At 36.8% G+C, this 19,203-nt stretch overlaps 1 long non-coding RNA gene across 2 annotated transcripts in view; it reads left to right on the top strand.

The window, feature by feature from the left end:
• The window catches only part of LOC139792353 (uncharacterized), a 414,091-nt gene extending 395,097 nt beyond the window's left edge, over positions 1-18,994 (top strand). The window contains exon 2 of one of the 2 annotated variants that reach the window (XR_011724224.1): positions 18,926-18,994. This is a non-coding gene — a long non-coding RNA (uncharacterized lncRNA). Of the gene's footprint in view, positions 1-18,914 lie in introns of both variants that reach the window. The other variant, XR_011724223.1, reaches the window with a different exon arrangement.
• Positions 18,995-19,203: the final 209 nt, after the last annotated feature.

Genomic DNA, 19,203 nt, shown 5'->3' on the forward strand with positions numbered 1-19,203 from the left:
GTTATTGCCTCGTTCATGCCTGGATAACCATGTGTTATGACTTAAATGTTCTTTAATATCAATTTATGCCTTGAAGAAAAAGGATTGAATAACACAGTGTACATATGGTTCAATTTATTACAGCAAAACAATCATTTTAGTTTGAAGATATTTTCTCATGGTGCATATCATAGAAATCTTATTCAATAGAGCTCTCAATAAACCAGATTTTTTATGTCACAATAAATGAAACTAAGGCAGCTAATTGTTGCTAAGATTCTAAATAGATGAGTCTATTTGGCTTTCTTGTCAATCAAGAAATAAATTCCTTAACACTTGTATTTCTGGATTCTAATGTCTCTAATTGGATTTTACACTATCTGATTAACGACGTAGTTTATAGACTACTGTGAAAAAACCTGATACTTTAAAAGTGGAAGAGGAAAATGTGGGCTGTCAGCATTTATGGAAAAGGCCAAGACAACATTGAGTAATTTAGTGTTTTTGCAAAACGGCAATGAAAAGCATAAAACTTGGTCAACGATGTCTCATTTGTGGTACTCTTGTTGTGTGTCTGTGATGCAAAAAAAGACCCCAGAGTGCTATTCTGAAGAATATTAAAATATGTAATTGTCTGCAGTGAAAATGGATTGCAGTTTTATGAAATTACAAAACCAAAAAGAAATCCAAATTTTAATTTAGAACCAAAAGCAATGCATAAGCTTAAAATTCAACCAGCAGTCTGATTTTATGTAAAACTCTTACAGACTTAGGTAAAAGTACAAGGCAGAAAGAACTCAGTAAATATCTCTGTTACCTCTGCAGCACTCATTTTTACTGCCAGTCTAATTTTCATGAACTTTCCACATTTTCAGATGATGCTTATGATAATCTTGCAAAGAAAAAGATCTTGTTGTATGTGAAGAAATAGCAGAATTTAGGCTGCAGATATGTGAGTGTGTCTGTTGCCATGCAATCTCTATGATAAGGTGAAGCAGATTGGTTATAAAGTTATTTAAAATCCTTATTACAGTGGAAGCAGTAATAGCTGCGAGCTCTACAGAGCTCTTGTTATGATGAAGAGTTTCTTGGTTGGTCTTTGACAACCAACACACATGGTAAAATATTCACCTTTGTATCAGAAGTTTTTGCATGCTATCCGTGCCTATGTGGATTTACAAAGTTTGAAAAGAAGGTAGTTCAGCTATTTAGAGGAATCTAAACCCTCAGTCTTTCCCACTTCAGCAAGAATCTTGGTAGTCTATTACAGCTGAACAACTGGTGTGAACTCAGAGGGTTGTGACCCTCTCTGGCACAAGACCAGATGGAGAGCAGTCAGTTATGGTGCACCCAAAGGGTCAATACTCAGGCTAACACTATTTAACATCTTCATTAATGACCTGGATGATGGTGCAGAGTGCACCCTCAGCAAGTTTGCAGACAATAGAAAACTGGGGGGAGGACAGGCTGACAGGCCAGATGGCTGTGCTGCCATCCTGAGGGACTGCAACAGGCTGAAGAAATGGGTAAACAGGAATGTCATTAATTTCATCAGAAGGAAATGAAAAATAAATAAATGCTGGGGGTCACCTGTAAAGCAGCTTTGCAACTGGTGGGGTCTTGGTGATCAAGAAGTTGAACGTAAGTCAGCAATGTGCCCTGTGGCAAATGCGACTGACAGCACCTTGAGCTGCTCAACAAAGACCGTTCCCAGAAGGCTGAGAGAGGTGATTCATACCCTCTACACAGCACTGGTGAGGCCTCATCTACAGTGCTGGATCCATTTCTACTGAGAATGCGATAAAGCATTGCAACAGGTTGTCCAGAGAAGCAGAGGAGTCCCTATTCTTGAAGATACTAAAACTCAACCATATGTAGTCCTGAACAGGCTGCTGTAGCTGACCTTGCTTTGAGCAGAAGATTGTACTAGAGGAATTCTCTATGTCCTCCACAACCTCTGTGATTCTGTTCTTCTGTGATTCTGTTTTCAATTAATTAGTTACAATGCTTACTTTTGCTTGCTTAGAAGATTTACATCCTAGGTTATTCACAAAGAGATTTAGAATGTGTCTAATCTTTACCTTCTATGCTTGCATAGGTGTCTAAGAATGGCATTTCATATTTTAGGTTTTTCTCCCAAAGATCAGTATTTCTAGCCAAACCTGATTTTGTAATAATATTTTTTCGCATTACTGACTACAAAAGAAGTTCTCCAACCTCACTGCCTGGAACAAATACATTTTCTGGAGTTGCCAAACTAGTAAAGAATGGCTAGAAACCATGCAAAATAGGTCAGCTATGGTAGACACAGTTCTAAAAGCAGTATAAAATTAACCTTGAGTATTTACATTGCTCCATTACTTCCAGATGTACCCTGTCTGAAAAGAATGGAGAATTAGAAACAGCAAATAAAAATCACATACTCTGATAATTCCCTCTACAATGAATGATTTTTTTCTGCCTCAGAATAATGCTTGTGTTAATATTTTTTTAAGAAATTTCTCTTTTCAGTTATTAAGGTAAAGCTAGTAGCTCCTGAAAATCTATAGTGAAAACCATAGTAATCAGGACTTTGAAAAACACATTAGATAGAAGGCAAGAGGAACAATTAAGAATATTTAGCCCTGTATTACCAAAACTTGCAATTCTTGCTTAGAAGATTTTTTTTTCATTCTTCTACTTCTCTTGGTTGTGAATAGGGGAAAGGATATCCTTACTGGACAGTAAGTCCAGTTACAGAGTTCGCAAATAAGAAATAAGGCAACATAAATATGTAGCTGGTTATATTAATACCATCAAAAATCCATTATACATTTCATGTAAAAAACTTTTCTCCGACCTGAAAGACCAAAGAAAATGTTATTTGTATGCCTAGTTAGAAGCAGCTACAGAACAATGTTTGCTTTGTTCTGGCCATGCCTTAGAAACTTGATGTTGCCTCAGTGCAAACATTTGTGTTCCATAATGTCTCAAGTTTCCCCACAGCTCATTTTCTTTTTTGTGTATGTGTAGATCTTCATAATCATGGTGATCTACTATTCTAGAAATACCAAGCCTGAAAAAGTGGCATTTCCTTGAAATAACTTCCTGTGTAAAAGCATAAAGCAACAGCAGAGAAACAGATCTAATCTGTATTCTTGAATGGTTGAATGAACAGTAACTTAAAAGAAGTCATGAAAAGCTGTCAGCTTGCAAGGCAAGACATAATCCCTTAGTAAAGGATGCATACTGTGGTCAAAATGTGGCTCCATAATCACTGGTGTGAACACATACACGTACTGGTACAGAAAGAAGTCTGGTATTTTTGTAGAAAGTGGTGCTTACAGATGTAGTTTGACCAGTGGATGGATGTTACCTTCAATGAGGTATTCATGGTATTTTAACCAAAAGCTCAGGAAGATTGTCTTTCCTAAGAACAGTAGAACACTACATTCTTTTCAGACAGTAGAACACAGAAGGAGTGTTAGCTTTTTAGAAGTATGGGCCATTAAACCCAGTTTTGGCAAAGACTAGTTTATTTGAGACAAGTTTTCAGGAGTGAGGAAATACTGAGACTGAACACAGCTTGATCCTTTACCTATACACAAGGCAAAGTCATTTGCCACTGATGAACCTATCTAATAATTCACATTCTTTGCTCATTTCCTGAGTAGACATAACTGCCTAAGAATGAGATTTACAGCAATCAACAAAAAGAATGGGGAGAGAGATAAGTCCAGATGTAGGGATCTTGACAACTGAAGTTCTACAAATTTTATCGTCACGTGCTCTACCTGAAGCCATGACTCACATTTACCCTCCTTGATTGAGGATCCATACTCAAGTATATACTCAATATACTCAAGTACTTTCAGCTGAAATGACCAAATTCATTACTTGGATGGACTTAGACATCAATGTAACATTCTACATAAAGCTTAGACATATTCTAAATTGCTTTGTGTAAATTTTCCAAGTAAGCCCAAGTAATCATCACAACTAATTACTTGAAAACAGAATCACAAAAACGTAGTTGCAAATTGTGCAAGCACACCTGGACATCCTCTAGTACAAGCTTCTGCACAAAGCCTGGATATGAATATCTCCAAGAATAGAGGCTCCTCAACTACTTTGAGCAACCTGTTCCATTTTTAAACATATTGTAATTTGTTTTCACTTGTAAACTTAATACTGAAGAATTAAGTCAAAGGTCCCATGAAGACACATTTATTATAGCTCTAGTATATTCCATCATAATTTGAGACAGAACTACACAATAGCAATCTCTAAAAGAAATATAATTTATGAGTCAATTCTATTTTTTTCTCTCTTTTTCAGAAATTCATCCAGCTTCCCTTATAGGAGATAATATCAGGATACTTCACTATCTTCAGTGCATTTATCTTCACAGTATCCTTGAGCTATAAAAGTAGTATAATTACTCATACTGTACAGAGAAATTAGGGGAACTCCTAATTCAAGACTCCTAGTCATTCAAGAAGACTATGACAATATAAGAAATAGATTGGCTTTCTCAGCATTGGCAAGCTTCTGAACCAAAAGATGCCATTTTTTTCTGCTTCCTTTTCCACATTCTATGTCTCAGCCAATCTGTCTTCTAGCTGGAAAGAGAAAGAAAGGCAATCAAGAGCTCGATCAGAGACACCAATGGGAATGCATAGAGGAAAAGAACACAAGGAAACAACTACAAAGGAGCTTGAGTTGAAAGTGAATGAATGAAAAATTCAAATGAATGAAAAATTCATTTCCTTATTTTAAAGAAAAAGTCAGATGCAGCATCATGTAAGGAAGGCTACAAAACAAGAGTGGTTGTATCTTTTTATTGAGAAATTACTTCCTGTGGTGTCTATTGGCTTGCTATACTATCGAGGAAAGGAAAATGACAATAAAAACCATCACTTGCTTAGTGGTGAGGCAGACACATCCGTTTCTGTGGGGCAGTGTGCTTGTTCTCAGATAACATTCTTCCCTATCTTAAACATGGGTTTCTAAGAATTCTGATAAGTTCAATGACAGCTATTGCTTTATGTCTTTGCCTTGGTACATGCAGATTGCCTAATGACAGCTTGCCATAGTTTCATACTCCCTGAAGTTCCTGATGTTGTATTTTCTGTTTCCTCCACATTTTGCTGAAATCATAGATTTCTGAATCCACAAAAAAACATTTTTTAGCCAGTTGCTTTGTACCCTACAGTACCCAGATATGTGGCTGACTTTCAAGGATACAGAGCAGTATTAGGACATCATAATGAAAACAGATCTTTTTTTAATAAAGATTTTAGCAGATTAATGAAAGGTTTCTCTTTCACTGACCTCTTTGAATTGTGACATCTGTATAGTCATGCTCTTCCTTTTTAGAGAAGCAGGTCAGAAAACTAACTCTAAATTTTAGTGGAAGCTAAAATATGAGTGAGAACATTAAGAAAGCATATAATAAAGTTTGAATTGAATGTTTAACAAAATTGTTTTAGGATATTAAGACAACATTGTATCTGTATTACTTTTTATCCATTTAAGCAAACATAAGAATTTATTTGGTAGAATTACTTAGTAGTTATTTAAAATAATCCCTATTCCTTTTCTCTGCGTAACTTGGACAGGATCTTTTAACAAAAGGACTGTTTATTATTCATTTTAAATCAAGAAATAACTTTCTCCAGGAATAGTTCCTGAAGCTGGAATTCACCTAGGCATTCTTCAAAATAACTATGCCCAATCTAACAGTTAATACTCATGTGTGTTACAGTACGAGAAGATTACACATTAAAAGATCAAACAACTCATAATGACCAAGTAGATGATGATGGAAGGAAGGAGCATCTCTGATGTGATTGGTTACTTTTCAGCCTAGGAACTACAAATTCAAGTTTTTATATAGAATTTTCATTACGAATTATATTTTTTATGCTGTCCTTGACTAAAGATGGTCCCAAAGCAGAAACACAGAAGTTTTCATAATACCTTATTTCAGTAAGACACCATACTGTAATCAAAATCTTCACATTTCTGATTTCTGCTTTTCCTCTTTTACTTCCACTGCAAATGCATTTCTCACACACACATTTAACAAAATGAGCCCAGCAGACACGAATCAAAAGCATACCAAGATTATCTTAGTGTAAGACAGGTGTGTTACTCTAACAAATCTACAGCTGTTGTATATGACATGAAAGGTAAGTAAAAATACCCTATTTGAAATCTTCTGCACCTGCAGAGGATGTGGGATCAGATTCTGAGAGGAAAAACAAAAAGTAAAATCGAATGTCAAGATATACCAATTCAGGGGGATTTTTCTGGTGATTTAGAGAGGTTTTGTTACCTTTATACCACCTTTACTTTCAGGTCTCACTTGCTAAGACTCCAGCTACATAAAGGGTATTCTACATAAAAGGTATCTTCTATTGGAATTAGTTCAACACAATTATAAGTCTCTCATTATAGCTCCCTGTCTGGTGGCCACAGAAAGTTCTTACACCAACTCATCCAGATCCAAATCTCTAACCATTCTTTGTGCCAGAGGGGTCTTCTCCCAGGGCTACAGAGCTGTACTGCTCAAAGCCAGTTATCTGTGGCTTACAACATGGAATTGCTTCTGTGCTGCGAAGGAGCGACACACTAATAAACAGGAGATACAGCACAGAAAAGCAAAGCACCATGAAAATGACATCCAGGCTAGGAATATGGATCATTTAGTGGTAGAATTTACTGGCACTGAATAGACAGCTACGGTTCTATACCACCTTGTGGTAAATAAAAGTTATTGCGGTACTGAAGAGGGAACATTTTCTTTAAATAGTACAGAGCATCCATGTCTTGAGGCTGCATATCCTCAGAATAGGTCCTTGATACTTTAGATGATTGAAGAAAAATCTCAAATATAAAAATCAATCAATATCTTCCCACATCTTTCTTCTCCACTCTGCTCTCTGCATCCAATGACATACACAAACGTAGCATTAGTAAAAACATTTGAAAGGCCTAGTAATCTTACCCATGACAAAAAGCATAGTTCTTCAGAGGGAATCTGAATATTTAATGTACTGGGACAAGTATAATATCGGTTCTGAAATATACTTTTATTTTTACTAGCAACAGAGTAATACCATGAGCTTCCCTTGCTGCGTTTTGTCTCATCCTCTTTGAGACTCAAAAATGCAAAAGTTTCTTTTACATTCATTTATTTATTTATTTACTCTAGACTCTGTAGAATACTTCTAAGAAATGTTCTAAGTTGGCACTTAGGACTGCAACATGGTAACTCAGAAATCAAGTGTTTAAAATAGCTCTTAAAATCAGAGAATTATTCTTCCCCTGAAAGGGTAAGGGAACAAAAGAAGAAGGGGTTCTCTGATTCCAAGTTCAGAGCAGTGGGGGGAACTAAGCCCACAGGGAACTCTGAAGGCTGGGCAGAAAGATGAACTGTCCTTTCCTAACACTGTGTTATCACTTGTGTCTGTAAGTAGTAATTTTGTTTGGTGTTCACAAAGAATAGGAAGCACATTTAAAATGGTTACTTTATTGTCTTGCTGTCTGGGGCACATTTTAAGTTAACCACAAAGCTATTGAGTGTGAAGAGTTCTAACAGAAAGCCTGAGATAAGTTTAATCGCAATAGTGCAGAACTATAAAGGAAACAATGTAGTACACCATGTAGTAAGAAAAGGCTGAGCATTTCTGCAATAAATATGATTTAGATGGATAGGAGATTCCTTAATTTTTGCTTATTCTTTTCCCAAAATTGGTGAGTTGTGGAATGGAATAAGAAATATAGGAGGTTAGGAATAGGCATTGTCAGAAGATCACTAATATTTAATGACATTTTTTAAAATGTGCACAGTACCAAAACTTAAAAGGCTAAATTTTTTAGAAATACCTAAACTAATTTAATAATATCGTGCCAAGTTATCAGATTGTGATGAAATAATTTTGTGGGTTTCTTAGACTAACCATAGTTAAAAAGGAATAAGGATTAGTGCTTCCAAGGTAACAATTTTTATTTTCATTAAATGTTTGATTTGCTCATAGTTAAAAGTAATACTGAGATAAAACAGAAAGCAAACAAGGTATTTTCTGAACATGTAGGGGGGAAAAAATTAATACTCTTCTGAAAAGTAAGAAAACTAAACCCAAATAACTGTTTGAGAAGTGACATTTCATTTAATAGCTACAAAAATGCAAAAACATTGAAATCTCATTTTTAAAAAGCACAGTAGATTTCTGTGGAATCCAGTGATCACAGATAAAAATCTGCTAACTGCCATGATGCAGTTGATGCCAGATGATCTGGCGATGACATCTGAGGGCAAAAAGTCCATCTAGTCCTGTATTCAGTCACAGATTCTTTGAATAAAAGTCTAGGAAAAGGGACAAGTAAGATACTCCTTTCTTTGTAATAATCTGCTGCCTTTTGGCAATAAGAGGATTAGGGGGTTTGGACTTGTAGGTAGCTATTAAATTTGAAAAGATGCTCACTTGATAAGCAAACTAATATAATTTTACAGGTTGAGTTTACACAGCAGTAGTTGTAGTTGAGATGCATGCTTCCTGTTTTCTGCTGTCCTAATTATTTTATTTTCACAGTATGGTCCCCCCCTAGTGATTCTTGTGAGGAAAGAAGCTACCTGATCCCTTAATCCAGCTAACATTTTACAAAAGCAAATTTTACAAAAATTTGCTTAGAATTGTAAGCAAATTAGTTTTGCTTACACCAGATGCTTTATGTGCCATTGGGTATAAGACAGTGGTGCCTGAAATATGAAACAGGTAAATTCAATGATCGCCTTTGCAAGAATCTCTTACCTGGGGGAACTACCATGAAATGAGTTGTTTTGCATAGTTGCTGCCACTCTGCAGTCCTGTCTCCTCCTCTCACACAAACCAACGAATGTGTAAGTTGATTGCCAGATATCCCCAGTGTCAGACGCAGTAACAAGAACTGCAATGAGTATTTGATGGAAGAGAAGCAAAATCATATTTAGCAGGCTGGTTATGGCAGGCAAATATGTTAGAAAATGGACATATTATGCCTAAAAGCTTGAATGCGTTATGGCAAAAAAGAAGTTTGTATGGGAAAGAACTAACAGAAACAGCAGAAAGTACAGTTAGAAAAATACTCCAATAATTAGCTATGCCACTGACTTGGCTTCATGGCCCTCTGCCAGTTAAGCAACTTACTGTGTTTCAGTTTAAAATACTATAATGTTTGCCTACACCACCACACTGAAGATTTGAATGTCTAATTGTTTATAAAAGACTGTGTGCTTCTATATTTAAAGACCACACATGTGAACATGTCCTGTGAATTAGGAAATGCACAGTGATTAGTCAAACTACAGAAACCTGACCTCAGCAGAAAGAAAATAAAGCTGTTGAAGAAACTGCTACTTTTCAGGTTGCATATCTTATATATATATGCACAGATGCATATATATATGCATCTGATATATGCATATCATATATATGCTTTAAAAGTACCTAAAATCTCAAGAAAATGTTTTTATAATCTGAACATTTTTAGTTTTTTTCCGCCTTACAGACATTTTGTATCATGAGTGTGGGAGATGCAGAGTGTGGCTGATACAGAGAGCCCTAAAGATACCACATCCTTTGATCCAGCTACAAATTCCCTAACTCTGGAAAGTTAGCAAATGCTAGGTACTATTCCCAGGTAGAAATTTTCATGCAGCCACCCTGTTTTGAAGGATAAGAGCACTGAATATGGCTGAAACACTTCCATGCCAGTCACCTTCAGTACCAGAGAGCAGTCAGTAGTGTATTAGGCAGTCAGAGCCTCTAAGAAAAAAAAGAAGTGTAGCAAGAAGACAGCAATTTTACCTTAATTCAATTTTCAGTAAACATTTCCTAGATATCAACAAATAGTCAGCGTGTCATACTCAAGAAACATGACTATGTCCCCCAGATAATCCATAAAATACTTCTTACATATCTAGGCACATATCAGAAATGATATAGCTTATCCCAATGTCTTTCTCTATGATCACAATTTCAGAGGCTGTAGAACACTGATCACACTTTGGCATTCAGTTCATTATTCTTACAAGACATAGTGAATTTCGTATTCTGAGGGCTGTTGTTAGAGTCATAACTAAAGCTCCAACCAGACCTCTCCTGATTATTTTGCTTCACACTCTGCACTTTTCCTGGGTGCTGGAGGCAGCCGTAAGTCCAGAGAGCTAGGAAGGAGATAGATTTAATTCTTCTGCCTGCTTTATTTGTTTTTATTAATATAAATCTACTAGAAAATGTCTTTCTTGCTACGGTTATATTTCACAGGATCAGTTCCTTGCTGGTCAAATCACTTCACCCTCATTCTCTGTCTCATGTGATCCCATCTGCTGGAGGGCCTCCTTCCTTCACAGTCTGTGATTTCCTTACTCTGCTCAACAAGCTGCCAATAGGTAAGTTGATCAATAGATATGGGAGCAATCTTGAACCCAGAGGTGCACTTTCTCTTAAAAATCCTCCTTCAGTCCTTTCATCAGTTACAGCTGCCCTCCTCATCATGTTTCAGGTAATAGCAGAGTCAAGCAGAATTGGGGAAAAACCAACAATTTAAGATGCCACAGGTCTGCTCTGTTACGGAGCAGAACCAGAAAGTGTTTTACCCATGAGTTTTCAACAGAAATATATCAGAAACTATGAGGGAAGAGACATAATTCCTGTGAAGAAACGACAAAAGAAAGATGTAATATCAAGAAGAGGGAATTTTTTTCTTAGACTCATAATTACAGAGGAATAGAAGAGAACAAAAGTATCACTTGTCCCTAATGCTGAGGAGAAGGAGGAAAAATGTTTTTTGGGAAGAAGATAGCTTTACTGAACATGCTTACTGAGGGAGCAGCCAGCTACCAGTCGTCACCTATGCAGAGCCACAGGTCTCTGTGGTTAGACTGGGGCCAGAGATTCTTATCCCAGGCTGAGCCCTGGAATCTGACACATTTCTCACAGACCAGACTCTGAGATGTGCACACTACTGTCACGGAGATGGTATTCAGCATTTGTATTACATTCTGCTTACAGTGCCTTGCATTTTGCTGTAGAAATAATGAAGATTTTTATGTAGTCACAAAGGGCAACATTCCCAGGATCCTGGAATCGGTCAACCTGCTAATGCCAGGCAAAAACCTGGCTATGTACTGAAAGCAAATGTGACATAGGTGATTGTGACAATGTCTCTATGCACTTCAAATGAAACTGTGTGCTGACAATATGCTGAGGAGCAGGTATGTCCTGAAAGAAGTTACAGGATCTCTTCATGGCTATGATGTTCAGTCTGGAATATTCAATATAGGCCTCAGCTTTGAGGTGTAACAATACAAAGAGCAGAGGGACAATTTAATATTTCCGTCCAGTTCCACTCATTCTTCTTCTCCAAACCACAAGAGCGATGGAAATGAATCAGAACAAACATATCAGCTTGTTTCCAGTTATGTCTCCAGCTTGCACACACCCATTCCTTCCTCCTCATTCTTCTTTCATTGGCTCTCCTTCCCCCCCACCACTAGAAAGCATATGCCCTGCTAATCTTTTCCTTTTCTTCACCAGCAGGTTGCTCCTCCTATGTACCATCAGTTCCTTTCTAAGATATGCACCCAACTGCCTTATACTAATCTACTTCAAAGAGCCTGTGAAAAAGTCTTTCTGTCACTATTTCCTGTCTTTCTTTACTCAGATTTTCACTAAATCAGCCCTCAAAAACTTGGAGCTGGGCTTGGCTTCTACACACATCACTGAGTGCACTAATACTTCAGAACATTCAGCTCTGCCTTGTCGCAGTGAGTTAATCAGGCAAAGCTGAAAATACAAAATCATGGGAGGGTTTAGACAACTGCCAAACACAAACTGCACTGCATGAGAATTACGCCCCCATTAGATGTCTAAAATCTTACAGATAGATATAGCCACCAAGCATAGTACAGACATCAAATGAGTGGCAGAAGTAAAGGTGGGGAGAGGTAATGCAATACAAATCACTGAAAACTTAGAGTTCAAGATCCCTAAATTAAGAAATGAAAATCAGTCTAATTGATCTAAGTGATGAGCTAATAACACAGCATAGCACAGCGAGCAATACAGCACAGGATTGAAGGTATTTAATGTAAAATATCACTCTGAGGATTACTGCTTTCATCATTAGTCAATGTTTTCCAAGCATTTACATAGGATTTTTCATTATGTCTTTTGTGCCTGTCTATCAAATTCATTGACGTGTGTGGTTTGGATACACACATTTTCATTCCGTTCCTGCTGTAGGCTGTAAGTTGTTTTTTTTCTTTATGGTGTTGAAAGCTGCCATTGTCCTTCATAAAGATGAAAACATTTTGGTTACAGAGAAATTGAGCCCTGTTTAACCTGTACCTGTCACAGAGAGATTTTGTCAGGCTTAATTTTATGAAGTACTTTAAGATGCTCTGATGAAAAGGACACCTCTTAGTAATGATTTCACTTTAACTTACCAAAACAATGTTACTCAATTGTAGCATGGTAGAACCTGGAAACTCCAAAAAAAATCATAGCTCATTTGAGTGTAACACTTTAACAAGACATGGTAAGAGCTTGTTCTGGTATCTTAAGCACTTACAGTCTGAACAGAATAAACAAGCACAGAGTAGATAAACATATAGGGCTGCAAGCATATTGAATAAAGAATCAAGGTTAATAGGAAAACTGGAGAAAGATTCCAGGCTTTGATGTCCACATTTACTGATCTCCTCAGTAAAAAAAAAACAAAGTCAATTCTCTTTCATGCAGGCTTTAAAGATTCAAAGATTCACAGAGCTGTTTAGTACAATACTACAATAATTATTTACAGAGGTCACAATGAAAAACATTCCAGTTAGGTTACCCCCCAAAGTTCTTTGCTCCTGCTATTTATAATTTTTCTCCATATTCCACATAGATTATTATGTTAGAAAAATAATTTTTTTCAAACAGAAAAGTCTTGGAAATACTCTCATATTTCACAGGATATTTAATAGATTTGTTTCTTGTACATGCAACGGTGTGGTAATTAATTATGGTCAATCTCTTTAAAAGATATTCAAAGTGCTTAGCTCCTCCAAAGCATTCTCTCCGTGTTACCCTTATACAATAAGGCTTGCAAACCTGCCTGGAGATATCTGAAACTGAACATTTTTCTCCTGTCTACTATTGGAAAAAAGTCACCTCAATGAGCCTATCAGATGGACAAATACAATGACTAAAATGCAATCTTTAGCAATCTCTGTTCAAAGAATGGTGTCTCCATTCTTTGTTATTGTACACCATCTCTTGTTCAGATAACCCCCTGGCAGCTGTGAACAAAGATTTCCAGTCTCTTATCTATTTCAGTCACATAAAGGGCTGAATCATCATCATCTCTAGCTCAGTTTTAACAGTGCACATGATGCATAATACAAGAGTTCGCTTGAAAAACTCAGATTTTGCATCATATTTTTTTAATTTCTCCTAAAAGTTGAAAATTGTGAGTTTATTTGGTATTTTGCATTAAAATATTCTTTTTTCCTTTAGCCATTCAATAGATTTTTCTCTATAATTTCTCTTAAGAGATGATACTAAAAAAGCCACTTCAGCAGTCCTTTAAATTATTTGGCAATAAGAACAGGCATGTAAGAAGACCACTTCTCATCACTTTTTCCATGTTTCCAACAACATTTTAATGAACTGCAAGACAGAGCACAATTAAATCTTTCTATTTCTGTGATGTTTTAAGGTATGTGTTTCTTTGAAATACTGATGCCATTGTTGACATTATATAGGCAAGGACAAAGCATACGATGCAGTTGTGTTTTCTTGTACTTGGCCTGTATTTGATACTTCCATCATTGAGGAGTCTTTGAGGAGTTGAGAGAAGAACAATTTGTACTCAAATTTTTTATGTCCTTGGACCAAATCATTCTGCAACAGAAATTATGAAATGTAAGTAAGTGTAACAACGTATTTCATACTTTGCAGAAGTAAATCAATGAGATACTTCAAAGATTTAATAATCCTTCCAGGCTCTTTAACTGCATAACTTTCCATGAATCTGGGTATCCCTTAGTGTCTAAATGCCATACGGTATGGTTCAAGTTTAAATGAATTCCAGAACACTTTCTTTGTGGTCCTTCTTTGACAAGAGTTAATCAGTGCTTAAAGAGATCACTGAGAAGCTACACAGAGCCTGTAGCAGCCCTGATGTAGGTTTTGATACTGACCAAATACCTCTCTGGGTGACATGGTGTATTTGTATTTGCTTGTCCCCATGGGCCTCTGTAACACAGACATTGTTCTGCTTAATGCAGACAAATGTTATTTAAGGCAATGGTTTGTAATCTTGTCTTCAGCCTTAGATACAACCTTGCTCCTTATAATTGAAATGAGTACACTAGGTAGAATGCCAAGTTTTTCTGTAGGACGTTTCAATATAGGCAGCAGCACTGGTGCTGCAAATCCAATCCTGAAGTAGCAGATTTCAGAAGGCACAGGGAGTTTGACAAGCACCAAAGCTGTCTGGGATGAGATCAGTTGAGATACCACTCTCTTTGCCACTGGGACTGTCCTCTCCAAAAGTATTCTGAGTATTTTATCTGAATTAATTGTCATCACTATCACTGCTGTGGAGGTCAAATTAATGTGTTCAGAGTGTTCAGTAACTACAGTTTGATCTGAACAACCCTTCAGCTCTCATTTCTAATGAAAAAGAGTTGCATACAGAGCTCCTACATGCAGCATGACTCCCTCCCAAGAAACTTTTTGTTATGCCTCTTCCTATTTGTTGATTTGTTGCTGGACAAGGAAAAATTAACACCTGGTATCCTATGATTATCAGGCAGTTTGTTCTTCATCAAAAAAGGAGAGGAGCTTTTCTTCTTGAAAAAAGCATGTAGCTTTTTTGTAGAAGTAGCAAATTGTTTCTTGGGTTGTTTTGATTTTTAAAAAAATTATTATTATTTGATGAAAAAATACAAAAAAAGACAAAGAAAATAGAGAAATCCTATTTTGAATAGGATAGGGGAGGTAAACATTCTTTAGCAGACAAGTTGACCACTCAGGATTTCTGAAGGGAACAGAGGCTCACCCATGCATTAAAAAAAAAAAGAGAAGCACAAGATGACAAACCAATCTTAACAGTCAAAGCCATTCCACAGAATCAACCATAGCACACAGATATATGGGTCCCATAGAATCATAGAATCATTAAGGTTGGAAAAGAACTCTAAGATTATGGTTTGGATCCAACGGTCAACCCACCATCAACACTCCAACTAAACTATGTCCTGAAGTGCTACGTCCATATGGTTTCTGAACAATTCCAAGAACGGTGACTTAACTACTTCTCTGGGAAGCTTGTTTCAATGTCTGTCCACTTTTTCAATAAATAATTCTTTCCTAATATTCAATCTGAACCTCCACTGGTGCAATTTGAGTCCATTTCCTCTTGTCCTGTCACCTGTTACATAGTGGAAGAGACTGAGCCCTGTCTCACTACAGCCTCCTTTCAGACAATTGTAGAGAGAGTAATAATATTTCCTCTCAGCCTCCTCTTTTTCAGACTTAGTAATTCCAATTCCCTCAGCCACTCCTTGTAAGACTTGTACTCCAGACCCTTCACCAGCTTGATTGCCCTTCTCTGGACATTCTCCAGCTCTTCAGTGTTCTTGCAGTGAAGAACACTGAAGAAGACACACAGGGCCCAGAACTGACCACTACACCCAAGGTGCAGCCTCACCAGTGCCAAGCACAGAGGAACAACCACTTCCCTACTGCTGCTGGCCACACTATTTCTCATGCAGACCAGGATGCTGTTGACTTTCTCAACCACCTGGGCTCCACCATGTTGGCTCATGTTCAGCTGGCTGTCAACCAGCACCTCTAGGTCCTCCTCCTCTGGGCAGCTTTCCAGTAACTCTTCCCCAAGCCACTAGCGTTGCATGAGGTTGTTGTGATACAAGTGCAGCACCCAGCACTTGGCCTTGTTAAACCTCATACAATTGACCTCAGCACACTGAACCATCCTGTCCACAGCCTGATGTAGAACCTTCCTACCTTCAGGCAGATCAACACTCTCACCCAACTTAGTGTCATCCACAAACTTACTGAGAGAGTGCACTAAATCCCCTCATCCAGATCATTGAAGAAGATACTGAATGAGACCTGCCCACTACTGAGCCATGGATAACATCCCTATATGAGTGTCTGCCAGCTGGAGATAACTTCATTCACCACAACTCTCTGGGCTTGGCCATCCACCCAGTTTTTAACCCAGCAAAGAGTACACCTGTCTAAACCATGAGATAGCTTCTCCGTGAGAGACAGCACCAAAGGCTTTACTGAAGTCTAGGAAGACAACATCCCATCCAGCATTGGGATATACTGTGCCAAGAAGACACAAGAATTTTATATAAGTGTTTGTTGGTACAACAAACCCAACCCAGTTGGAGCCCCAGTTTTACACAGCAAAACCTCACCTGGGTAAGTCATTATATTCATACTATAGTCTCTAAAGTAATATTTTTTATAAATTGATTTACTTAACACATCTGCCTTATAAAGGATGCTCTGTGGCTTCCACTTGCTCTTTTGTGCAGAGAAAACAACATCATACTGAGATTTCAAGTGTTGTAGCAATTATTAAAATGAGAAAGATGTTGTTCTAGGATTTTCAGGGACATTGTACTTCACAATCTTCAATTTTACAATTAGGATAACTTCAAATGCATTCATAACCTTAAGAATGTCAACATGTTTCCATTATCTACTGTGTACATATTATTTTGAGCCTACTTCACACAGCAGAATATATTAATTTATTTAGATTCCGATAAAGTGGTCCTTCAGATACTGTTAAGGACTTAAAGCCCTCATGGAAGTCTTGTACTGATAAGTATTTTAAAATACTGGAAAATCATTAAGTGTTAAACAATAACTCGCATATTTTTCCATTGGTTCATTAACACTCTTTGATTAAGAAAGACAAGAAAATAAGATAAGGTGCAAAACTTATGGAGATAACACTAAAAGGCTAATATTCTCTGGCACTTAACAGCACAGTAGGGCATATGTTTGTTTATTTCTTTAAAATTTTGTAAAAGAATAGAAGGAAAATAAAAATCTTAGAAGAAAATGAGAGAATTAACTTATTTTATCCTGCTTTGAACATGATGGGCAGACATGATGGATGGCAGCCCTTGCACATTCACTGTTTCTGTCTGATAGGAGGGTCAGCCTCAAAAACTGACCTACTGTGTAGGGATCTGAAAAATGGATCTTCTGGGAGTCATGACCTTTTACATTATTATGAAAGTGTCCAACAACTACTACCCAACTCTCTCTCCCCTCAGCTTTCAAATAACTTCAAAGCTGATATGTCTTGCCCCAGGCAGGCACTCATTAAGCTATGTCTGTAAAACTGCTTGAAGTACAACTGTCTTCTGAAATGGAATTATTAAAAAATTACATCATGCTTTCTCCTCAACTGCTCCCTTTTTTGCACTTAGACCCATGCTGTATACATCTGAAACAAAATTCTTTCTTTTTTTTTTCTTTTTTTTTTCCCCCTCTTAATGTTTTTACCATTAGCACACAAAGTAAAAAAAAGGGATTATCTTGCACAGCAGCAATGATGTTATGGTACACAGTCACATCTGGGCAATTAATTCCATTGCCATCATAATGCAGACATTAGATATGCTATAGCATATAATATGACTTTAATAATTGTTTCAGTCATATGTTCTCTGTCCATTCCAAACTCAAATATTCACATCCTGCCCTCTTACAGGTGTATTCCCAGGTCTGCCAGGGATTTTAACCATGTTGCCTTTCATCCCCTATTTAAAGGGGGAGGAAATCACTGATTCATTGGGCCTATTTCTTTGAATCTCCTGAAAGGGATAGGACAGAGGCAAGATTACAAGTGCTCAAAAAAAAAAACCCAAATCAAATATCTTATTTGCAATCTGAGGACATTGGATACAAGAATGACAAGGTGTGTCACTACACAATGTCAGGCTTTTATGTCTTGTATCACAATATGACTTGTACATGTGATTATAGACTCAAAATTCAAAACATTGTCAACATCTGCCATAATAAAGTTCTATAAATGTAAAGCCTAGTGAATGGCCTACTAAGAATAAATTATTAAATATACTTATTTTCTTTGTTCAAAAGAATCTCGAGCCTTTATTTTACCCTTATTCAGATTTTTTGCAAAGAATTTTCTCTCTGGAGAAAGCAAAAATTGCACATTCCTGTGGATTTAGACAGAAACTGGTCAGATCCACATAACTAGTAACACTTGTCAATATTTGTCTACATAGTAAGTAGCAAAGTGGGGGGTAAAGAGAAACACAGTGGAAAAGGAAGGTGCTCACCGGATTCTTTTGGTATTTGTTTTTCTTGGCAGAACCAACACCAGTTGGGAGCTCACAAAGAATAAAGTTATTTGTGGAAAATGAAATCATCCATAAAGTCAGAAGAAAATGCTTTTAGCCAATGAACTCAAGTGCCACAGGTTTTAAAATTTCATTTCAAATACAGAAATGTACCTTCGAAAAGCCACAACTTAATGTTATGCAACATTTTGAAAGCATTTTTTCTATTTCTTATTACTTTGGAATGTACAACCATCTTTCAAACAATCACTTTTATGATGACGAAGCTGAAGCCCATACTGACAATATTAAGAAAAAAAAAAACACAGTGTCTCATGACTGTTTCAAATCTGTCCTCACGTAGGCTACTATGCAGGAGTATGGATTAATCATACCTTGTAATGAGGATACATATTCAAGGACCTTGACTGCTGTTAAGAACATATATGGTGAGTTAAAGAATTAGGGACTTTTCATGAGGGTGGAACTTCCCCTGCTCCTCTCTTCCCCTCCCCTCAAAGTCCATTTTTTGAGTCAATGAAGCCTCAGCATTTTAAAGAACTCATAAAGCAAAAAAAAAAAAAAAAAAAAAAAAAAAAAAAAAAAAAAAAAAAAAAAAAAGAGGTAAAAGATAAGAAAGACAGTGAGTTTTAAAACCAAACCCTTGTATATTAATGGAATATGTGGCAGACTATGTAAGACAGTGCAACACAAAAAAAAAAAAAAAAAAAAAAAGACTGACATACCTTTTCCTAAAATATCTATTCTACCTAAGTGATGCACAATAATTTTAAAGGTAAACAAAATTATCCTGTCTGTTTTGGAATATAGTTTGAGTCCACACTTGT

This window comes from Heliangelus exortis, chromosome 2, assembly GCF_036169615.1.
Source record: "Heliangelus exortis chromosome 2, bHelExo1.hap1, whole genome shotgun sequence".
NCBI classification, from domain to species: Eukaryota; Metazoa; Chordata; class Aves; order Apodiformes; family Trochilidae; genus Heliangelus; species Heliangelus exortis.